This window comes from Aethalodelphis obliquidens, unplaced genomic scaffold (assembly GCF_003676395.1).
Source record: "Aethalodelphis obliquidens isolate GAN/ISIS:26980383/991018 unplaced genomic scaffold, ASM367639v1 scaffold11, whole genome shotgun sequence".
In the NCBI taxonomy this organism is placed as follows: domain Eukaryota; kingdom Metazoa; phylum Chordata; class Mammalia; order Artiodactyla; family Delphinidae; genus Aethalodelphis; species Aethalodelphis obliquidens.
In genome coordinates this window covers 20,964,269-20,990,066 of record NW_020837955.1, presented here as the reverse complement: position 1 = coordinate 20,990,066, position 25,798 = coordinate 20,964,269, and the positions used below count along the sequence as shown (strand labels likewise).

At 38.3% G+C, this 25,798-nt stretch overlaps 1 long non-coding RNA gene across 1 annotated transcript; it reads left to right on the top strand.

Moving 5' to 3' along the window:
* Positions 1-3,005: 3,005 nt before the first annotated feature.
* On the top strand, positions 3,006-24,968 carry LOC113623384 (uncharacterized). Its single transcript, XR_003433912.1, has 3 exons — positions 3,006-3,083; positions 22,219-22,326; positions 24,322-24,968. It is a non-coding gene; the product is annotated as an uncharacterized LOC113623384 (long non-coding RNA).
* The last annotated feature ends 830 nt before the right edge of the window (positions 24,969-25,798 follow it).

The following is a 25,798-nucleotide window of genomic DNA, read 5'->3' as shown; positions in this document are numbered from 1 at the left end:
CAGATCCTTTTCCACATATTTGATTATTTCCTTAGGGTAAATTACCAGAAGTAGATTTGGGTCAAAGGGTATAAGTCTGTTTCCTTTTTTTGTTCTTTTCAAAATAGAAAAACCTTTACTGTTTTCTCAATGAAAAGATAGTATATCCTTGGTGTAAATTAATTCAAATGAGACAGAAATGATAAACTAGGAAGCTGTCTATAATTCTCCCCTCCTGCCTTCACTCTCCCAGACTTCACCCTCAACCTAACCACTGTTAAAAGTTAAGCCTTAATGAGCAGGTGGGAACTTTGGATGGTAACAAAAAAGTTCTAAAACTGGATTGTGGTAATGCTTGCAAAACTGTACGCATTTACCAAAAGTCATTGGATTGTAAACTTACAATGGGTGAATTGTATGGTATGTAAATTATACCACAATAAAGCTGCTTTTAAAAAGTTATAGATGACCAAATTTTTTTCTATGCATATACCTTTTTAATATAAAAATGGTATCTGATATGGATCATGGACATATTTCATGTCAACACAAATAGATCTATCTTTTTAATAGCTGCATAGAGTCCCAGTGTATAGCTCTACCATCATTTATTTAAGCATTTCTCTACTGGCAGGCATTTAGGTGGTTTCCAATTTTTTGTCATCACAAACAACACTGCAGTGAGCATGCATATACAAGCATTTTTGTGTATTTGTCTGATTATATTCCTTTAAGATAAAATTCAAGAAGTGGAACTGCTGAATCAAAGAACATATTTTTAATTGTTTTTACTTGTATTGCCAAATTGGCCTCTGGAAAGGTTGTACTAATCTCTGCTCCTACTAACAATGTAGGTATGAGAATGCCAGTGTCACCAGCCCCTCAATAGCATCCAATCCATCTTTTTAAACTTTGCCAAGATAGTCCAAAATAATCTCTCATTTACAATTCTCTGATTGTTGGTGATGTAACACCTTTTCAGATGTATACTGGCCACCTTTATTTCTTATTTTATGAATTGCCTCATCGTATCAATGAATAATATCAAATGACATGGTCAGTAGTGTATAAATGAGGTGATCAAGTCCAACATACTTTGGTGAAATGATTGTGGAGTTAATAATAGCTTATATAGTTTTTCCATGAAGTTACAACCACAGAAATTATTTAATAATACCAGGTGAGATGATATTTAGTCAGATTCAGATTTTCCCAATAATGACCATGATATCTAGATGTTTGTGTTAACTGTAAATATAGTTTGCCTTCCTTGAATTTTTAATCCTTTAAAAATTAAGTTTAAACAGTGGCCACGTAAAGTATTCATTTAATACACAATGTTTTGTCTCCACTCACTGACAGATTGGTGAGCGGAGAACTGTCTTCACAATTTACCAGATAACTAACCTTCACTGATAATAATAAGGATATCATTAAAAATTAAAAACTGAATATGTATGGAGTGCTTACTACATGCCAGGCACTGTGCTAAGTGGTTTACATGTATCATCTCATTTAAACCTCATATAAACCCTTTGAGGTAAGTTCTGTGATAGCTCCCAAGTAAAAGTGAGGAAAACAGAGACAACATTAAATATAAATAACATAGTCATGACCTCAGAGATAGTAATGGAGGATCTGAACTTGAATCTAGATCTTGGTAAACCAGTTCCTTAGCATTTAACAACTCCACTATGACTATCTCCTTAGCCGTACTGAGCTTCTGTAATAGCTGTCTCACAGGATTGTTGCCACTGTTATTTCTTTCTCCTTCCCTTTGTAACTTGGAAACATACTCTACTCATGGTCTCCACTTTGTGAGCTCCCAAATGTATGTGTGTGTGTATGTGTAAATATGTTTATATGTGAATGTGTGTGAGTATGTGAAAGTGTATGGGTGTTGGGTGTGTTTGTGTATGAGCAATGAATATGTATGTGAATATATGTGTATGGGGGTATATGTGGGTCTGTTTGTGTGTGTGAGCATGTGTATATTTGAGTATATGTCTGAAAGTAAGTGTATGTTTCTCCCTCTAGACTTTGAGGGCAGGGACTGTGTCTTGCTCATCCTTACACCCCCTGCATCTAGCCCCATGTCTTTGTCGTATTCTATAAATTTTTGTTGGATAATGAATGAAAATAAAAGAATTTTATACCTAGTGAAATCGAGTTACATGTCAATTCCTTTTCCCTTCCAAATTTCTAATTTAGGCAGTAAATTTGCTAATAAGTTCTTTAAATGCTACTGTGGAGGTTACGTGGAAGGAGCAAATTCCTTTGGTGTACGAGCACCCTGTGGTGTAAATATATTTTTCTATCCTTGTGAACTTACACTTTTAGGAAGGAATTTTTTCAGGTATTTTAAGAAAGTAACCTGCAATTATGACAATTATTCTCCTGAAATAGGATTTGTGTGTCATTCAGGAAACTACAGATTTTTGGTCATTTTTTCCTGTTTTAAAAGTAAACAAATTACTTGATTTAAGCTATTTTTGATTCAAAAAAGGAATCCAAAACTTCCTCCCTTCTACTTCATCTCCCTTTCTGCGTCATACAGAACTGTTACACTCACACTCCCACCCTCTCCTCATCCCTAGCTGCTTCTGCTCAAATGAATCATAAGCATTTCACAGTGTAATGACAAGTCTTAACATATTCAGATCTTAGGAAATTAAAAAAAAAAAAACTGTACAGACATACTTCTTTTATAAGTGGTATTCAAATTCCAGTTTAAAAATCTAGATGCCATAACATCTTTTCAACTTCAAGGATTTGAATAATCCATATCAAATTTATTTCATTCAGACATTAACTAGCCACAGCATTCAGGCAACTAAGCCTGTGAGGTTGATAGAAGCCTTTGTGCTAATATGGCTCCATAGTTGTATGTACTATATTTCTTCTCTCTTTGCTACATAAGAGATATGTTAGATGTGATCATTTTGAGCACTGGCTCAAAATTACTTGTCCTGTGATTAACCAGCTCTGTGCACAAGTCACTACTCTACACCCTGAGGATTACACATGAGTTTCACTTTTAACAGAGGTGTCTTCAAGGAGTTGAAACAATTCAGAACGACCCAGAAAACAGGATAACTGCTAAGGTAAAATTTTTGTAGTAGTCTGCCCTTTCAGAATGATCGTATGGTCTCTAAGAGCCCTGGCAACTATAAAATTCTGTTTTCATGGTGCCCCTAACTCTAGTTGCCTTATCTACTAATAACTGTGTCCCTTTTTCTGACACAATTTTGACTGAAGAGTAATAACTGTAGTTAGGAATTTCAAAAAGAAGGGCATGTCTGCTGAAATTCATTGAGAATCCCGTTTCCACTGAAAACTATTCTTGGGATAACCCTTACAAAATTTACCTAGTGAGATGTCACACTGTCACATGTGCTGGGGGGAGGGAGGGATATTTTCAGAGTAAAGTCAGTGGCTATCTTCCAAAAGAAATTTTTAGATTTTTCCTGTAAAGAAATAACTTTCCAAGCCCTTGTTACCGTCTTGTACTTCTTCCTCCTCCCCTTCTAATCTTTTAGAACCTAGTGCCTCACCCAGGTTTTTAATGAAAACTTTGTTACTGCAAATTCCTGTTTCACGAGGCTGTCACAGCAATTACAAACCACAGTTTGTGGCTTATTACAGTAAATCATTAACACTATCATGGGATACTGCCTATTTGTCTGGGTGATCACAGTTTTTTTTTCTATTTCCATGGCTTGTATTTTACGTTGCTACAGGAAGAAATTAACCAATATATATTTCTGTTTACATGCATATATATTCTCGAGTTTTTAAATCCATGTGAACTTCATAAAATGGCATTTCTCACAAAAACGAACAAATTATATGTAATTGAGGGTTCAGCTGTGTAAATATATAGAGTTGAGTCTTTAAATACCTATTTAGAATTGCTACCTTTCATTCACTCCTCCATTCAATAGATAGTCTCAATTTGCTACTATATGCCAGGTATATATTCTAGGAACTTATATTCTAGATGGTTAAGTGGGATTTAGACAAACAATAAAGGAGAGATATTATCTTCTAACCCAGTGATTTTCAACTGGGGGTGATCTTGCTTGCCCCCCTCCCAGATATTTGGCAATTTTTGCAGACATTTTTGGTTGTCACAACTAGGGGAGAGGGTGCTTCTGTCATCTGGTGGGTAGAGGCCAGAGATGCTGCTGAACATCCTGCAATGCACAGGGCAGTTCCCCACCTAACCCCCAACAAGGAATTATCCAGCTGAGGTTGAGAAACCCTGTACTAACCTTTAGTATTATAGTCCTGGATGTTGGTTACCCTTGAGGGAGTAGTGACTGGAAGAGGACAATGGGGTGGGAGCAGAGCCAGGGTGGAGGGAGGTTTCTGGGTGCTGAGTACACGGGTGCATTTATTATGCAAAATTTCTCTAAACTCTGCTCTTATGGTTTGTGCATTTTTCTATGTGTATAATTTTAACATATATCCACTACATTTTTTGAAACTCCTTCCACCAAGAGAAGTATCTATGTTCCCTCCCCATGAATCTTAGATCTGTGACTGCTTAACCAATATAATACAGCAGAAGTGACACTTGTGCCAGTTTCTAGACCCCGACTTTAAGAAATTGGCAATTTCCACTTCCTGTCATTTGGAACGCTCACTCTTGGAACCCAGCCACCATGCTCTAAGGGAGCCCAAAATAACCCACGGAGAGGCCCACGTGGAGGAAACTGTGTGGAAGGAAACAGAGGCCCCAGGCCCTCAGTCCCGGTTGAGCTCCCACCTGACAGCCAGCATCAACCTGCCAGCCAGGCGAGTGAACCATCTTGAAGTAGATCCTCCTGACTCTATTCAAACGACCCCAGCTGACATCCAGTGGAGAAGAGCCAAACCTTCCCCACTGAGCCCTGCCCAAATTGCAGATTCATGAACTAAATAAACAACTGCTGTTAATTTAAGTGACTACGTTTTAGAAAAGTTTGTTAAGCAGCAATCTATAACTGGAACAAGGTTAAGTAAATCAAAACTTTACTTTAAAAAGGAGTACTACAGCCATATATCTTTGGGAAACTCTTGGCTAAATAAAGTTTTAAAATTTCTCTTACTGCAGAACTTTTAATGGGCTAATGTGTTTTGTGTTTCTGCACAAGATTATCCACTGTTTCTCAAATATTTTTAACCATAGAATCTGCATTTTACAGTGCCATCTTGCAAGAAAGGTGCTCAATAGACCAGACTTTAAGAAAACCAGACTAACCTCTCAGTAATTCAGTAATTGAAATTCTAACCCTTAAAATTGAAGAGTTAATATCAAGATAGTTTTAACTAGAAAATTCATATGTAATCCAGTTAATTCTGGTAATAAAGTGAAATGCCTTAAATTTGCCTAACAAAATTTAAAATTATTTTAATGGCAGTTAAAAAGCGTAGATGGTATCTCAGTAGCTATTTCAAAGTCCCTGGGGTCATAATCAAAGGCTACATAAGTTAAAAAAAAATAACTCTACATTCTGTTTTTGCTTGGAAAGTAATAGTAGCAATGTGTACTTCAATTTATTTTTTTTTAAGTGAAGTATAGTTGATTTACAATGTCATGTTAGTTTCAGGTGTATGTATACTTCAATTTAGGTGTTGAATGTTATAGAATGCTTTCCATGTTTCTTAAAATTCTCACCTGATCTTAAATTGAACCACACAACATACTTCTAATATACTGATACAAAGTTGTCTATTTATTTGTCCTTAAAGACAACATTGGGGACTTCCCTGGTGGCACAGTGGTTGAGAATCTGCCTGGCAATGCAGGGAACACGGTTCGAGCCCTGGTCCGGGAAGATCTCGCATGCCGCGGAGCAACTAAGCCCGTGTGCCACAACTGCTGAGCCTGTGCTCTGGAGCCCGCGAGCCACAACTACTGAGCCCGTGTGCCACAACTACTGAAGTCCGCACGCCTAGAGCCCGTGCTCCACAACAAGAGAGGCCACTGCAATGAGAAGCCCACGCATCGCAACGAAGAGTAGCCCCTGCTCGCCGCAACTAGAAAAAGCCCGCGCGCAGCAATTAAGACCCGACACAGCCAAAAATTAATTAATTAATTAATTAATTAATTTTTAAAAAAAGAAAACATTGGACTGAAGTGGATAAATTTAAAAATTATATCCTGTCTCATGTCTAGTGGAACTCAAGTTTATTCATTATTGTCATCATCCAAAATCAAATGGAGGTTTTGTTTTGGTTTTCTTATCAAAGACCAATTCACAGTCCCCACACACATTCAGTTTCCCCATGTCTCAGCTCAGATGTATCACTTCAGCAGGAGGGAACTTTGGAATAAAAACTGTAGCATCAAAGTATAGCACTGTGCCGAGTAGGATATTGACCAGCTTCACAAATACCCCTGTCATCATTCTCCTTTAGCCTTTCAGATCCTCCGCTAGAAACTGACCTCTGCAGATAGAGTTCTCTGATCAGTCCTTAGCCCCCTCTTATCCTGGATCCACAGCACCTTGATTTCCATGCCCTGGCCTTATTATCAAGTCTTAGCCACCCTGATCTATACTTGATTGCTGGAAAAGTTATTGCTGACTCTAATCAGCTCCCTCTCAAACCAACTGAGTTAGAAATTCTGGTTTCTAGATTCCTCTCTGGCTTGGGGAAAGACACTTGTTTGGCTTTTGTGCCAAAGCACACCATCAAAGGGGTCTGGGAAGGCTGAAATCCAGCACACATTTCATTAATCAGGCTAAGAGCCTGTGAGTCTGTCAGCCCAAAGGGACATCTTTTCTGGTTTCAACAAAGGTGATTCATAAAGTGGTGGTATCACTGGCCTCTAACATAGACCTCGGTGTCATCATTGAAACCTCTGGGGTATTCTCTTTCCATCTTTTCTATTGTCTTAGGCTCTGTGCTATCCCATGGCATTTCAGAAAGGTCTTTTAAATATGAGACATTCGACAGGGTGACCTCTAAAGAATTTTGTGTCCTCGAGTTCTATGACTCTATATTCTATTCTTCCTGTCTCCCCCCTCCTTATGGACTTAGTGCCCTATCCCTCCACCTGAGAAGCTGTCATCTACCCACTGCTGCAGCAGAAGTTTTGGTTCTTCCAAACCCACCCCAAATTATCCCTTTTTCCAACAGCCTCACATATAGATGTGCAGACATCCGATTAAATTGTAAAGGTAAATCTTATTGACTTCTATTACAACGTTTAAAATCATTGAAAACTACGGTTACTTTTTAATGAGTTGTTTTTTCAGAGAAAACCTAAAATAATTGTAACATGTTGCGTTCCTTACCGAGGGCAGGTGAATATGGATGTCCCTGCTCAGAGAGCAAATTCACCCTTGCTTTGCCTTTTAGTTCTATTCAGACCCTTTACAGATGGATGATACCCACCTACCCTGGCGAGAGTGGATCTTCTTTACTCAGTCTACCGACTCAAATGCTAATCTCTTCTGAAACACCCCTACATACATATACCCAGAAATGATGTTTTACCAGCTTTCTGGGCATCCCTTAGCCCAGTCAAGTTGACGCATAAAATCAACCATCACACCATACAATGGAACACTACTTAGCAACAAAAAGGAATGAACTATTAGATGTGCACAGTAACATGGATGAATCTCAAAAACCGTGTTGAGTGAAAGAAGCCAGACAAAAAGGAGTACATGGAAACTAAAAGGCAAACTAAACTACAGTGATAAAAATCATGCCAGTGGTTGCTGGGAATGAAGAGGGAGAGGACTTAGTGGCACATGGAAACTTGGGGGGGTGATAAATGTGTTCATTATTTTGATTATGGTGATGGATTCATAGGTGAATATTTATGTCAAAACTTACCAAATTGTACACTTTATTTTTTTTTATTTTTAATTAATTAATTAATTTTTATTTTTGGCTGTGTTGGGTCTTCGTTGCCATGCACGGGCTTCTCATTGCGGTGTCTTCTCTTGTTGCAGAGCATGGGCACTAGGCATGTGGGCTTCAGTAGTTGTGGCTCGTGGACTATAGTGTACAGGCTCAGTAGTTGTGGCACACGGGCTTAGTTGCTCCATGGCATGTGGGATCTTCCCAGACCAGGGATCGAAACTGTGTCCCCTGCATTGGCAAGCAGATTCTTATCCACTGCGCCACCAGGGAAGCCCAAATTGTACACTTTAAATACATGCTATTTGCTGTGTTAATTATACCTCAATGAAACTGAAAAATACATTTTAATGATGTTATCTAATCAATTAATAATTATAATCGATTATTGTGACCTTGTATCTTATTCAAAGGCAATTCATAGGCTTCTCCTTAGTAATGGTAATAATAAATCCGGGTTTATATTACAGATATGCAGCTAACTTAAGTTTACAGTCAGGGTCCCTAAGCAAAACATTAAGAAATGGTCCTTTGATAACTTTGTTTATTGAAAACTTATTTTCATAGGAAAGAAAAATGGTATTATGCAGGGGTGACCTGAGTGGGCTTTGGCCCCCCCAACATCTCTGTTGGCAATGACTCCCTCCATTCTTTGAGATGGACCAATATTATAGACATAGTTTTTCTCAATGTTATGTAAATGGTTAGAGGTAAATCCAAACCAATAAGCTTCCAGACATACAAGTCTGGCCACCACTGGGAGAGATCTCCCCTTTAAGTGACTCTTCCTACAATGTGGAAGCCACTTTGGTGGTTTTCATGCCTTTGATTAGCACCAATAATTATACTGAGATTTGTAGAACATTTTGTTTCTGATTGGTATTCACTAAATTTCTCAAAATGTAGGCTTCCAGTGGAAAACTGTAAGTTCTTTGCTCCCCTTGAAACGTTCTGCCTCATGCAGGAAACCATCTTAATTCCATTCCACAGCTTTGCCTTTCAAATGTTTGCTGGTTCACATAACAACAAGGATTAGGGAATTATTAGAGGATAAAGACTGCTTTGACGCCAGTGTTATTGCCATCCAACCCCAGAACCGATCTTGCTAAACCCACAAACTCAGAAGCACAAGCTCTCTTCCAGAGCTTTCCTTTGTCTTCCTCTCAAGCCACATGATTTACTTTCCCAAAGGGAGGTTATGTTCCATTATGTTTTGATAGCATCCAGATTCTCCAGATAAACTCATTTACAAGGTGGTACACTCCTGTAAACCAGGCCAACTTAATTATTTTCCAATTACTCACCCCTTGATTAAACTGGCAAAACAAGCTAGCTTGATTTTTAATATAAAAGCACTGTAATGCACTGATGTGCTTCTTCAGCTTCAATAAAACATCATTTTTATTAAAGAATGAGGGTTTCTGTGTAGTCAAAGTATTACTTATATATGTACTACCCAGAAGGAAAAATTCAGTATTCCCTTAATTCCCAAGAGCAGGTAGCAAATTCACCAGAGGATTTAAAACCACTGCAATAAGAGTCAAACAATGAGTGGGTGGAAGTAGGGTTTAAAAAAAGAAAAAGTGATGTTTCTGATATAGAAGACATTTCATCTTTTACAATTTGCTTAATATGAGAAGTTAAGAGCTCAAGAAGACCAGCAATTAAATGGTGTTGGTCGATAGTTTAATATGAGGAGGCAATGTTTGAGGATCGATAGCCAAAAGCCAGCGCTGTTCTTAGCTGTATCAGCTGTCTTTTTTTTTTTTTTTTTTTTTTGGCTGTGTTGGGTGTTCGTTGCTGTGCACGGGCTTTCTTTAGTTGTAGCGAGCGTGGGACTACTCTTCGTGTGGTGCGCGGGCTTCTCATTGCAGTGGCTTCTCTTTTTGCAGAGCACAGGCTCTATGTGTGCAGGCTTCAGTAGTTGTGACACACGGGCTCAGTAGTTGTGGCTCACGGGCTCCAGAGCACAGGCTCAGTAGTTGTGGCGCCTGGGCTTAGTTGCTCCGCGGCGTGTGGGATCTTCCTGGACCAGGGCTCGAACCCGGGATCCTGCATTGGCAGGGGGATTCTTAACCACTGTGTCACCAGGAAAGCCCTCAGCTGTCTTTTGAAGGGCTAACCATGTGGGGTTCTCCTGACAAATTTACAATGCTATTGAGCCTGCAGGAAAATGGGCTCTGCAACAGAAGTGGTGTTAAATAGGCCACCCAGTTACCTCTTCAGAACTGAAGGACTTACTCCTTTTGGGCGATGGGAGACCAGAACTGACTCAGCTCAATAGTCTCCTCCCCCGAGTTCACATCTTCCTGTGACAGCCTCACGCATTGTACATCAAGGTCTGGCCCTCTCACCCCGATGCAGGACAGCTCTGAAGAGCCATCCCAGCTCCAGAGATCCCAATAGGCTTAGCTGAGGCCATTGTTGAGACTACTTCACAGCCCACCTTCTTCCTGCCCAATCCTGCTTCCTTCCCTTCCTTCCACAGGTGTTGAACCCAAGCATGCTCAAGTAATAAACATGCAGCACAGTTATCTCTGTCTCAGAGCTGGGTTCCCTCAAATCCCCTGTTATTCCCAGCTGTAGTGAGATATAATTGCCATACTGTGTAAATTTGAGGTATACAACGTATTGGTTCATTACATTTATATATTGCAAAATGATTACCATCATAGCATTAGCTAACACTTCCATCATGTAACATAATTACCATTTCCTTGTTTGTGGTGAGAACATTTAAGATCTACTCTCTTAGCAAGTTTCAAGTATATAATACAGTATTATTAAGTATAATCACAATGCTGTACGTTAAGTCCTCAGAACTTATTCATCCTATAGCTGAAAGTGTGCACACTTTGACCAATATCTCCCATTTCCCCACACACCCCAACCCCTGGTAACAACCATTCTAGTCTCTTTTTCTGTGAGTTCAGCTTTTCTAGATTCCATTTGTAAGTGATATCATACAGTATATTTATCTTTCTCTGACTTATTTCACTTAGCCTAGTACCCTCAAGGTCTATCCACAAACGGAAGAATGTCTTTCTCATAGCTGAATAATATTCCATTGTGTGTATGTAAGTATGTGTATGTGTATCTCATCTTCTTTATCCGTTCATCCAATTATGGACACCTAGATTGTTTCCATATCTTGACTGTTGTAAATAATGCTGCAATGAACATGGGATCCCAAACGCTTCCTGTTTGTTTTCATCTTATTTTTTAAAAAAATAGTTAAACAACAAAACAGGATATAAAATGGAAGATTAAAATCATACCCCTATTCTCCTAGCTTCCCAGAAGGAACCACTGTTAACTATTGCTTGTATATCCTTCCAGAAATGTCCCATAAATCCATAACCCTATACACATGTATGTCCCTTTTTTCGCACAAATGACAGCATAATATCTAAAATGATGTGCAATCTGATTGGTTTCATTTAGATATATTCTGTATATCTTTTCATATAAGTACATACAGATTTCCTCCTAGTGGCTCCATATTATACCATTATATAGATACACCACAATTTTTAATCAGACTTTCCTACACAAATATGTAGGTGGTTTTTTGGTTTTTCTTTTCATAAATAATATTGCAAGGAGCATCCTGTAATGTTATCTTTGCCTATTTGTGTAGTATATCTAAAGCATAGATTCATAGAAGTAGAATTCTTAGATCAAATGCTGTGAGAATTAAAAAAAAAATTAATATATTGCTAAATTGTTTCCCTAAAAGGCAGTCCCAATTTAAATTCCAAAAATTCCCAAAATCAATGCAAGAGAATGCCTCTTTCCCTTGTACTCTCACCAGTTGTGAGCTTAACAAAAAGGTTTTCATCTTTGCCAATAATAATAGGTGGGAAATATTACTTCACACCCCTGCAAACCTATAGAATGCCTTTGTTTAAATTTTTTAAAGGTGTCCCCTCTGGGTGAATGAATTTTAAAAGTTCCCTCCCCACTCCCAACTTTCTAGCTGGACACAGACCATGCCAGAATGTGTAATTTTCCATTCAGAACTACATTTCCACACTGCTCTTCCCCTGGCCAGTCACCTTTGCACATTGCCCAAGCTGAACAACTCCACATGGCAGCCCTGGAACCTCACTGTTTGAAATTGCATTTCTTTAACTATGCATTACGTCCATACAACCCTTGGTACTTTTCTTGGTCATTTGTTTTTTCATTTTGCTTTATGGAGAAAACTGTTCTAAGTAGCTCAAAACCCATCAAGGTGATATTTTCATGAATCTGTATAATACCCCAACAGAATAGATGAATTGTAAATAATGATATCATTTGGTACCTTATTTACTGTATTGAAACCAGTTGACTTTATTTTCATTTTGTTTATTTATTTTTAAAGTTTTGGCCTCACCACATGGCATGAGGGATCTTAGTTCCCCAAGCAGGTGTTGAACCTGTGCCCCCTTCCATGGGAGCACAGAGTCTTAACCACTGGACCACCAGGGAAGTCCCAAGTTGTCTTTAAATTTAGTGATTCTGGGCCATTAGCTCATCTGCCTCAACTAAAATTGTATATCCAAATGTATGAAGCAATTCCTAGATCCTTGTCCTCTTTTAAGAGCACTAGAAAAAATGATAATACTAATAGATATCATTAATCAAGTGTCTGGTATGAGCTGAGCAGATTAGAAGGCAGTATAGCTTAGAGGCTTCACACCCTCCCAGCTGTGCCTAACGTGTGACACAGACTCTAAGATCTCATTGACTCTACTCTGGCCACTGTACACCTTAGATAATTTACCTAATCTCTCTGAAAACACCCCTCCCCTTTAAAACGGGGATAATAATAGTAATAATAGTACCATCCTGATGTTCGAAAACACTTAATATGATACCTAGTAATTGCTCAAAAATTGTGATCTATTTTGACTGGACGTCTTACATACATTATGTGACTCTCCTGATTTCAACCAAAAAACTTCAATAAGCCCCAGTTGCCAGCACAATAATATTGTTTTTGAAACTGTGTTCTCTGGGACTGTAGAGGAACACTGGGGCTGCCGTAGGGAAAAGGACTGAGAGAGAATAGTTCCATTCTTATCTGTCTATCATACTGTTCCAAAGAAAGCTTAATATGAAAAAAAAGTTTCTTTTTTTTTTTTTTTAAAGCAGAAATTTCTCTGAACCATACAGGGGAAATCTTGGCTTTCAAGGTCTTCCAACAGTTTGGCCTCAACCTACTTTTCCAGACTTATCTTCCTTGATACTCAGCCACAAACTTATCATCCTATCCACTACAATGGTGTATTTGCTACTGGCACACTAGATTCCTCATTCCTTAGAAATGGGTCCACTGTCATTTATCTCAATATTTTCGGAGACTAGCAGAGTGTCTGACACCAGCAGGCGTTCAGAAAATATTTGTTTCATTTATTTCAGTAAATGAACCCTCCACTTCAGTTAAATTTGTCTCCTGGACACCTCTCAAATGTGTCTTGTATCTCCTTCCTGCCCTTTGTTCATGAATATTCCCTTGTCCGGATGGCCCTTCACCATCTCACCTCCACCAAATGCTTAATTCAATCTTTAAGGCTAAAATCAAATTACGGACAACTCATAAACCATATGAGTTTAGGGGAAGAAGACCTTCCAATTAGAAGGGTCAGGATTGTGTTTCCTATAAACTCAATCCTGACCCTTCTAATTGGAAGCTCTTCTTCCCCTAAACTCATATGGTTTATGAGTTGTCCGTAATTCACTCAGTGATTTAGCACGGATTACTTTCTATTGACGTTATCTGCATGTCTTATCTTCCTGTCCTGGAGAGCAGTGACCATGTCTTAAAGTCATCTGCTTTCTTTTATTGCTTAGCCCAGTCTCAATGTGCTCAATAAACATTTAAGAAGCAGATTAACAAAGGAATGAATGTTTTGTCCCTTGATATCCCAGCCAGGGTAGCCCCAGAAAATGGGGGACACACAATAGGTAAATAAGAGTGAGACAATGCTTCCCAAAAGTTTCAAACAGGGACTCCCGGAAATGAGCACTCTTGCCCCTGGGGTAGGTGATCGAGGAAATCCTCAATTCCATATCCACCAAGGGACAGCTGTATAGATTTACAACAGTGTAAGGTTAAGTTCAGATAACAAAGCAAAGATAAAAAGAAGACTTTTTTAACTCTCTACAACTGTACAATAAATTAATATGTTTGGAGAGCAATCCCTTCTTTCTGCAGCATCCCCTGTGAAGTTGAAGCTGTTTGGGCAGCCTAGGCATTTATGAAGTGCAGTGTTTCAGATATCCATGGCTGTGTAACAAACCAACCCAACACATGGTAATTTAAAATATCAATGTTATATTATGTCTCACAATCTTGTGTATTGAATCTCTAGGCATCTACTTTTCAGGCTCAGCTGGGGTCACTTATGTGGCTGTAGTCATCTGACCACTTGCCTGGAGCTGGAGGGTCCAAGATGCTCTCACTTACATGTCTGGCAGCTGGTGCTGGCTGTCTTTCGGGACCCAAAAGCTATCCTTCAGGTATGCTAAACTGGGCTTCCACACAGCATGAAGCATCTCAGGATTGCAAGATAGCAAAAGAAGAAGCTGCAAGGTCTCTTTATTTATTTATTTATTTATTATTTATTTATTTATTTTTGGCTGTATTGAATCTTTGTTGCTGCACATGGGCTTTCTCTAGTTGCGACAAGCAGGGGCTACTCTTCATTGCAGTTCACGGGCTTCTCATTGTAGTGGCTTCTCTTGTTGTGGAGCATGGGCTCTAGATGCATGGGCTTCAGTAGTTGTGGCGCACAGGCTCAGTAATTGTGGCTCACGGTCTCTAGAGCGCAGGCTCAGTAGTTGTGGCACACGGGCTTAGTTGCTCCATGGCATGTGGGATCTTCCTGAACCAGGGCTCGAACCCATGTCTCCTGCATTGGCAGGCGGATTCTTAACCACCGTGCTAACAGGGAAGTCCAGAAGCTGCAAGGTCTCTTAAGGTCTAGGTCCTGATATTCACATAGCATCACTTCTGTCACATTCTATTAGTCAAAGCAAGTCACAAAGCCAGCCCAGTTTCAAGTGGTGGAAAATTAGACTCTGTTTGTTTATGGGAGGAGTGGCAAAGTCACATTTCAAAGGGCCATGGACACTGGGAGCTGGGATTCATTGGGGACCATTATCATGACCTAACACAGGCAGCTCCAGACATTCATTTATATGCCCCATGATTCTGCTGAGTGAGAACCACCTGACTACTTTTGGTCAGGGGACACCGACTTCTTACTGAAGAAAAAAGTCGCGCAGTGGTTAAGAATCCACCTGCCAATGAAGCGGACACAGGTTCGATCCCTGGTCCAGGAAGATCCTACATGCCACGGAGCAACTAAGCCTGTGTGCCACAACTACTGAGCCTGCACGCCACAACTACTGAAGCTCGTGCACCTAGAGCCTGTGCTCCGCGACAAGAGAAACCAAGACAATGAAAAGACCACACACTGCAATGAAGAGTAGCCCCCGCTCACTGCAACTAGAGAAAGCTCATGCACAGCAACAAAGACCCAAAGCAGCCAAAAAGAAAAATAAATAAAATAAAACAAATTTATTTTTTAAAAAAGTAATATAGACTCATGGGAGAAAATTTAGAAATACTGTTAAAGCAAAGGAAAGAAAAAAGCAATCACCTATAATACCACCACCCCAAAATAACCATTGTTAAGATTTAGGTTTATATCCATCCAACCTATGTTCTAAAATATGGATAATAATACATAGTCTACATAAACTATATATTATTGTACACATTCTTACCAGGTGCTGTGCTATGTACTTTGCATAGATTATCTTATTTAACACTCACCATAATCCTATGAGATAGATACTATTATCTCCATTTTTCAGAAGAGGAAATTTGAGGCCTTAGCTGACTTGCCTAATGTCATATACATACACATATTTATGTATATATATCAACCATACTACTGTGAACTCTCTTTTTTCCTATAATATTTTATCATGAAAATTTCCTTACTTGTTAGCTTTTGTATGGGCTAAATCAAAATTGAAAAGCAACAATGACTTTACAATATCTGAAATCTGGTTCCTGGCCATGATTGCTTCTTGAGCCTGTCAGGTGGCTGCAGATTAGAGCGAAATAATGATGTATGCCCTTCTCTACAAAGTACTAGCTTTGAAATTTTAATCTTTCATAAGAGCCTCAAGGCTTGATTTTGGCAAGGTTGGTTAGTGGAGAAAATAGCATCTGAATTTTTTTGAATGTTATGACACATTTCTTAAAAGCTCAGCAGCAGGAGTGCAAAGTTGGAACACGTTCATTTCCCCAGGAAGCCAAGAAGTGAGAAATGACAGGCATCACGGACCACAGGGAAATCACAGCTCTTTCCAGGTATAAGGTGTTTGTGGTTTGATACAAGATAATATGTTTCATTGATCACCTACCTCTCAGTAAATGAACATGTCCTTCCAGTGCACACATCTTACATTTCTATTTTTAATCACTAAATTTTGGGCAAAAATTGACAGGGGTTTGTGATAAGTGGGAGGGAAGTGACAGGTGGAAATGTTTGGGAAGAGAAACATACAAGGTCCCTTTTTACATGAAACTACAGATTAATAACATGAGAAGAAGTGAAAATGGCAAATGTAATATGAGAAGCAATATAAACATACAAAATAAAATTATGTTCTTAACAATTACTTTGGAAATTTAATGCTTATTTGTTCTTGTATGAGAAGATGACTTATTATGATTCGCCTCAATTTCTACCTATCAGAAATAGAAGATTCAGTAAGCTTTGCTGGAAAAAAAATTTTTTTAAATTAAGCCCTTTAACCAATTATTAAAATCATGCTCACAATTCATTTTCAGCTAGCAATATAATAATAAAGATAAATTTATGAACGGAGCATTTTACTAATAAAAAGGAAAATTTTGTGTAGGCCTAATGTTGCTTTTAACTTAAAAGATATCTTTTTTTTTCAACTTTTGAAGAACTGTATGAGAAAAATAAACCAACTAAACAGAATGGAATTTCTATGTGCCGGTTGTTATGTAACCCTCCCGTGGATATTTACCTTTGTAAGTACTAAACCCTCAATTTCAAACAGTACCATATGCCCAATCACGTAGAGATTAAATGCTATTGGTTTGGTTAAATTTTAAGGCACATTGGTAAACAAGTTCTTTTCCATATGCCAACTACAATAATTTGCAAATGGCTGACTAGAACACTGAGTTGAAAAGGGTTCGAGTATGAGCATTCAAGTTCAGAAGGGGTTCTGAGATAATTTAGTGGCTTCTGCCACTGGTAGGTGATACAGGGAATGGCAGCATGCATGCCCTTGTTGCCATCTCTGCTAAGATGTAGGGAAATATTACTTTGCATGAAACAATTGTTTATTATTAGTACTCTTTCTTCACAGTCATTTGACACATATTTATTGAGCTCCAACTTTGTCCTAGAAAATGTTCTAGGTTCTGAGGATACAGCAGTGAGCAAAAAAATACACACACACACACACTGACATTTGAATATAGTACTTTGCTATTTTCAGAGGTTTTTCTAGAAGATATCTCATTTAATCCTCACTATAGCCTAGCAAAATAGGTAAAACAGGTGGTGATATCTACCTATTACAAACGAGGAGAATGAAGCATAAAAAGGTTGAATATACTTCTTTAGCTTAAGTATATTCACCAGAAAAGCATAGAGAGAAAAAACAAGAGCAAACAAATACTTAATGGTGAATCTTTAAAGGCATTTTTATCAAAATAAAGAGTAAGAGTAACCATTTCCTTTTAATACTGTACAGGAGCAATATAAGATTTGGAAAGGAAGAACCAAAGCTGTTCTTATTTACAGTCTATAGGTTATCTATAAATTCCAAAAAGTCAACATACAATTAATATTAGGGCACAAGATTTCTGGGTACAAAATCAAAATATGAAAATCAATAGAATTTCTATGCATCTTAGTACTAATCAGAAAATGTAATAGTAAAAAATCTCAGCTTTAGCTGTTTGTAGAGTTTGACAAGCTCAACCCAAAGTTTTCATTGAAATACAAAGGGTCAGCAGTACACGAGACAATAATGAAAATCAAGATAGAGGAATATTCATACTACCAGATATCAAGACCTATAAAATTGTAGCAATTAAGACAGCATAGCTTTGACCCAGGGACAGAAAAATAACCAATGAAACAGATTAAAGGACCTATAAACAGAACCCAGCACAAATGGAAATTTGATATATGGCAAAGTTGTATTACCATCAATTGAAAAGAGAGACTAGTCAGTAAATGGTCTTGGGGGGAGTTCCCTGTTTGCCTAGTGTTTAGGATTCCAGGCTTTCAGTGCTGTGGCCCGGGTTCAATCCCTGGTCGGGGAACTAGTTCCCACAAGTCGTGTGTCTTGGCCCAAAAATAAATAAATAATAAATGGTCTTGGGACATTGGCTATTTTTATGGAAAAAAATAACATTCATACCGTACTACACACACACACACACACACACACACACACACACACACACATGCATACACACATGTATACACACATGCATACACACATGTATACAGGCTCAGAAACTTTTACAGATAGATTAAAGACTTAAAATGAAAAGTTTTTAAAACTTTCAAAAAGAAATACAGAAAAATATCTTTACGACCATGAGATAGGAAAGAATTCTTACACAAAGCAGCAGAAGAAGGAGAATAATAAATTAAATTTCTTTCTTTTTTAATTTTTATTTTATAATAAATTAAACTTCTATCTAACAAAGATACTTTAAACAAAGTAAAAAAGATAAGCTACAGATTTGGAGAAAGTGTTTACAGTGAACGTAACTGACAAAAGATTAATTTCCAAAATAAAAAAGTATTCCTACAAAACACTAGGATAAGGAAACCCACCACCATCATGGGTGAAGGGACAGGCACTCACAGAGCTCAGTGACAAACAAACATTTGAAAAGATGCTCAGGATCACTCATAATCAGCAAAACACAAATTAAGGACTTCCCTGGTGGCGCAGTGGTTAAGAATCTGCCTGCCAATGCAGGGGACAAGGGTTTGTGCCCTGGTCCGGGAAGATCCCACATATCACGGAGTAACTAAGCCCGTGAGTCACAACTACTGAGCCTGCGTGCTGCAACTACTGAAGCCCACGTTCCTAGAGCCGGTGCTCCACAACAAGAGAAGCCATGCAATGAGGAGCCCGCGCACGTCAAGGAAGAGTATCCCACGCTCGCCGCAACTAGAGAAAGCCTGCATGCAGCAACGAAGACCCAACACAGCCAAAAAATAAACAAATAAAATAAGGAAAGAAATAGAAAAATATCCTAAAGACACACACACACAAATTAAAACAATGATTTCACACCTTCAAACTGGCAGGAAAGTTTTAAAAGCTAAGAAAATTCAGTGTTGATGAAGAAGTAGAGCAAGGGATATTCTCAAACACTGATCCATATAGTCATTCAGGGATACATCAGTCGTTCAGGCTGATGGAGGTTCCAGATCTTCCAATACTGCCATTTTAAAACATGCTTCCATGGTCTCTGCAGCAGGGAAGAGAGCCCAGAGAATTCATTCTTCTATGCTGACTTTGGAACTTACACACACACACCACATCTGCTTACAGCCCATTGACACAACTAGTCTCATAGTACCAACCTGCCTGCAAAGGAGGCTGGGGGATGCAATCTTTTTGTGTGCCCAGGGAAGAGGAAAATGAAATAGGATTTGATGAACACATGGCATTCTCTCTGTCATAATTGACAAAATATTAAAATTTTATAAAACTGGGTGGTAGGTAGATGTTAATTTTATTATTCTTTATGTTTACATTTTTCATAATTATTTAAAAGAGAGGAAAATGAAGAAAGATTAAATGATCTGTCCAGAGCTATGGTGCTAATAAGTGGTGAATTACACTAGAACTGTTCTCTCTCTAATAAAATTTTCCTCCAAGAGGCAAATCCAGTTACTGAATTCAGATTATTCATTTAAGACATATATATTGAGTTCCTATTATACTCCTGTCCTTGAAAAGGGCACATTACAAAGGCAGAAGAAACAGACACATAAATTATTGCAATACATTACAATTATCACAATGGAACATGAAAAAAAGTATGTACAGAGTACTTTTGGTCATTAAAACCTGGTAACATGATCACTGGAAACTTCTTCATGGTGGTCTTGATTCCCAGAAAACTTTTGAATGTGCACTAGCAGTGCATGAGGTCAATGTAATCTTCAATTATGAGAGCTGAACTTTTGTGGAGAGTTATTTCAGGAAATTCCTGAAGCAAAACTTCGCCATGAACTCCATCCAGTTCATACTCAACCTGTACAGACTTGCTAGGGAGGTGATGCTAAAACAATATATACAGTCTTCTTTGACCTCACGTCTTCAAATAAGAAGCTCTTTGCTCTACACAAAAGTAGAGTGAAATAGTGAAAAGGAGAATTGTTCCATTTACTAGTATTGAAGTCTTATGCCTTGCTAAAGCCTCTAGGAAGACAACTCTCAAAGCATGGCACACTTGTGGAGGTCAGAGACTGAAAAAACCTAGTGTATTTTCTAGACCATCCTCCATGATCAAGTACATAGCTGCTTCTGATAATTTACCTCCTTATATTCTCATCAATGCAGTTTTAAAATATTCCCCTTATGTATACAGCTATGTTTATCAAATGAATTCCATAATCTAGTTCATTCATTTATTCAACACAAAGTTTGGAGTTGGGGATATAGTGATTAGCAAAACAGACATGGTCTCTGACTTCTTGGGGCTTATAGTCCAGTTGGGGAAAGAGACATTTATCAAACAAGTACACCAATAAGTATTCTCATATATGGACAAGACTTATGAAGACAAATAAAGGGTTCTGTGAAAGAGAATAGGGAATACTAAGGATTCTTATTTAGAATGAAGGGATTCAGGACTGCCAGTCTGGGGTAGTGACTAGTGGTAGATTAGACTAGGGAAGTGGTAGAGGAACGTTGAGACATTTGTGATATCTTTTAGTGGTTAAATTGCTAGGATTTGATGATTCATAGATATGTAGATGGAGGGAGAGGGAAGGTCCAGGATGACTCTCAGGACCAATCCTCAATATAAAAATTCCCCTCATATTCTCAGAATGCTTTTTCTCGTCGAGTTTTACAAAAACACTCATATTCATCTATGTACTGTTGCATTCTTTGCATAAGCACTTTATCCTTAGATACAGATGTTTTCTTATCTGGCAGGGGGATCACTGCGACACTGGCCACATTTAAGCCTGCTGCACTCAATGCCATTCATCTTCTTTCTTTTTTCTGTCACCAAGATGATGCTAAATCCAGAGCTAAAGGCTCTCACTCCCCTACTGCTCTCTGCAGTTATTTTATACTCTTCAAGGATTTTTAATTCACATTTAATTTATTATATCACATTTACATGTATATTAACATGGTACAAGTTTTACAAGGACAAAGGGTACACAATGAAAAGTAGGTCTCCTTCCACCCTGCAGCCCAGTTGTCTACCTTCTCTCCCTCAAATCAGCCACCATTATAAATTCCTTGAGTGTCCTTCAAGAGATAAGCTTTGCATATGCAAGCAAATGTTTTGTAAATAAATGGAAGGATACTATGACGGTTAATTTTATGTGTCAACTTGACTGGGCTAAGGATGCCCCAAATAGATAACATTATTTCTGGGTGTGTCTGTGAGGGTGTTTGTGGAAGAGGTTAACATTTGAATCAGTAGACTGAGTAAGGAAGATCCACCCTCACCAATGCAGGTGGGCATCATCCAGTCCTCTGAGGGCCTGAATAGAACAGAATGGCTGGAAAAGGGTAAATCTTCAAAAAAAAAGGTAAAACTGGGAGAAACATCCATCTTCTCCTGCCCTCAGACTTTGGTGCTCTTTGTTCTCAGGCTTTCAGACTCCGACTGGGACTTACATCGTCAGCCCCAGATTCTAGGGCCTTTGGACTTGGACTTACATCATCAGCTCCCATGGTTCTCAGGCCTCTGTTCTCAGACTGAATCACACCACTGGCTTTCCTGGTTCTCCAGCTTACAGATGGCAGATTGTGGGATTCCATAAGCCCATGAGTCAATTCCTACAATCTTCTCCTATCTATCTATCTATCTATCTATCTATCTATCTATCTATCCATCCATCCATCCATTAATCCTATTTGTTCTGTTTCTCTAAAAAGCCCTAATACAGATACTATACTCGCAGCTCTGCACCTTGCATTCTTCACTTATTATATCTTTTCATATAGGCTATTTAATGACAGTGTACAATTTAAATTGACTTGATTTGATTTAATTTGATTAATCTGTCCTTTATTGATGGACATTTATGTTGTTTCTAATTACAGGCCATTACAAACAATGCTGCAGTAAATAATCTTTACATACCTCATTTCACACATATGTAAGTTCCTCTACAGAAAAAAAATCCCGTAAGTAGAATGCAGAACCAAAAGGTATGTGCATTTGTAATTTTTATATCTATTGCCATAATTTTAAAGGATACTCCAATTTACACTTCTATCTGCAATATATTGGAGTTCTTCCTATCTCACATTCTCATTCACATATTATGTCATCAAACGCTTTGATCTTTGACAAAATGAGAAGTGTAAATATTACTGCATAATTCTAATTTGCATTTTTCTTAGAGTGAAATTGAATGTCTTTTCCTACAGCTCTAACAGTGGTAAGGTTTAACTGTGAAATTTGCACATCTGTTACTTTATGTGAAAGAAACTTTTCAAAGTTAAAATGAATAAAAAATGTTCTTTGATCAACTATGAGTAGATAGATTGTCAAATCTGGTTGTACTGTCCTTTAAATATGAAGACGCACAGATCAATTTTGATGAAGTCATTAATTTGCAGACATTAAGTTTTGAAATGTTATTACTCATTATTGAGATTGAACTAAAATTGGCATATGTTCTTTCCATTTTTTCAAAAGGAACAAGCATTCATCCATGTAACAACATGGGTGAATCTTAAATGCATATTGCAAAGTGAAAGAAGGCAGAAAGATAGTCTACATCTGGGAAAGGCAAAACTCATTAGAGATGGAAAACTGATCAGCCAGTCATTGCTAAGGATTTGGGGAGAGAGAAGGACTGAGTAGGTTAAGCACAGGGGACTTATAGGGCCATGAAACTATTCTGCATATTACTGTAGCGGTAGCTACACAACACTATCCATTTGTAGAAACCCACAGAACTTTACAGAACATGTGTGAACCTTAATAATGCAAAATTTTAAAAAAATCCACTAGGAGGGTGGGGGAATCCTGGGATGGAATACAGCCTGTGACAAAAGAATCTAACTATATTACTAATGTGCAACATGACCTCACTAAGGGAAATAGGGAAAAGAGATGCTGACCTACCTAACTTTGGAAATGACTGGAAACTGTAAGACTAAAGACAAAAGAAAGAGTACATCAGACTATACTCTGGTTGGTAAAGGTGTTTCTCCAGGGGGACAAGTTAACAATTCTGAAACTGCTATATATGTATGCCAGGAGTGAGCAAATAAGTAAATGGCTGGTGGATAGCCAGGTTTCCCACTATCAGTGAGAGAGGTTACAGATCAGCAAAAGGAGGAGGCTAGAATGAGCTTTGTGGTTCTGGATTAGAATGGAAGAATTGGTATGCACTCATGTTAATCTTAATGCAGATATTGATGGATAGATATAGACATAATCTGCATCCTTATATAGATATAGATTACATAACCTGTAATAATCTATATCTGAATATCTATATATGTTCTTATACACAGGTTAGTATACATGCATATATTTCTTAGCTCTCTCTGCTGAGAGGGCTTGGAAAGAACAATACTCTAGTAGCAACAAGCACCCCTTGTGCCCAGATCTTGGTTTCTGACACCATTCTCCAATAAAAGGAACCAGGGCTCCTTGGAGAAATGGCTGATTCTAGGACTGGGTCTGGGAATATACAAGATGAGCCTGGAGCACCTTGTAGTGCCAGAAAGTAAGGAAGTGCTCAAAAAATAAAACTATGAGGGTATATCAAAGGGATACCAGAGCTAATTGGAAGAGCTCCCAAACGCCAAAGCAGGAAAAATTGGGGCAAAAAAAAGACTGGATTTTAGTCCAAAGTATAAAATAAATACCCAAGAATCTATTTTAATATAAATAAATGATTAAATAGATAAATAAATGGATGAGAAGAGACAAATCTCCCCATATAAAAGAACGCCAAATAATCCCCCCTCCACTACCTAAGGGTAGGTTACGCTTAGTGATTTGCTTCCAAAGAGCACAGTATGAAAAGGAGAGGGAAAGGTAGCTTTACAATGAAGAAGCCTGGCAAACACTACCTTGGCCAGGTGACCAAGGTTAACATCCTCAGTAATAAATCATGTGGATAGCATGGACCTTGGATAATTATGTGCTGAAAATGGCTTAATTTCTGTGGTCTTCTTCCCCAGAACCTGTAACACCAGGATAACCGTGAGAAAAACATCAAATTAAGGGACATTCTACAAAATTCCTGACCAGTACTCCTCAAAACTGTCAAGGTCATCAAAAACAAGGGAAGTCTGAGAAACTGATATATCCCAGAGGAGCCTAGGGAGACATGGCAACTAAATGTAATGTGATATCCTGGAGAAGATCCTGGAACAGAGAAAGGATATTATGAAAAAACTACAGAAATCTGAATCAAGTATGAGTTTAGTTTAAAAAGATGTATCAATATTGTTTCATTAGTTGTAACAAATGTACTACACTAATGTAAGCTGTTAATAATAGGGAAAACTAGGTGCAGGCTATGTGGGAAAGCTCTGTACTTATCTTTGCAACTTTTCTATAAATCTAACACCATTTTAAAATAGTTTAAATATGAAAGATAAGATTGATAGGTAGATAGAGGAATGGATAGGTGGGGTAACTATCTGACAAGGCAACTATAGTAAAATATTACTGGTAAAATCTACGTGCTGGGCGTATGTTATCATTAAAACTTCTTCAACTTTGCTGTATGCTGGAAAAATTCATAATAAAATGACAAAAATACATTCATGGAATTAAAAGCAATCTTATTAACTTCTTCCTTTTTGTACTACAAGCTTTCCTTCTGCTTTCCTTTCTTATTTATTTACAGGCCTGATTATCCATACAAAATTCAAAAAAAGAAAATTTTCACTGCTGCATTTCTCTTCTGGCCATTATCACTATTCATTTCTTTCATGATTATTACTGAAAATAATTTATCAGATGGAAGGGAGTTTAAAAATTATCACTCCTGGGTATCAAATCACTAAATATGGCACTGCTGAGTACAAGTGAGAGTGGGTTACCCATGGTATCCCCCGGCCCAGCTCTGGTTTTGGGGAAAGGCAGTGATGGAGGGAGGTCAAGGCCAAGGTAATTTGGCTGGGCTGTCTGTGGGGCACTGAGAGCCCAAAGGGCAGCACCTGCAGTGGCCGCGTGGGGACTGGCAGCCTTGGCAGGGGACAGCAAGGGCATCTGTAGGAGAAATCAGGCACTTTTGGCCCAGGCATTGGCTGCCTTGGCCACAGACAGAATCCCAGGGAGCTGGAACAGAGTCAGAGGAGGGAAATGGTGATGCCACCTGGTATCTGGGGGAAGAGCCAGAGAAACATGATTTTATATCAGGATCCCAATTTTATCCCCTAGTCAGGAAACATGGGTTAAAGCTTCAGCAGCACCTTTATATTTTCTATGCAAATTGCTGGAGAAAAATTGAGGAAAGCATTATATTTTGCTGCCTTTTATAACTCATTTGGCTCCTTTTTAACAGTTCCTCCCCACCTTCCTAATTTGTATAATGATGAATTAGATATGCAACGCAGTTGTCAGCTGGGGTCTCTCTGCCAATCCATTTTTGGCTCAATTTCCCTGGTTTTCTGAAAATTTCCAGGGTACTTAGGTTCTCTGTTGCCT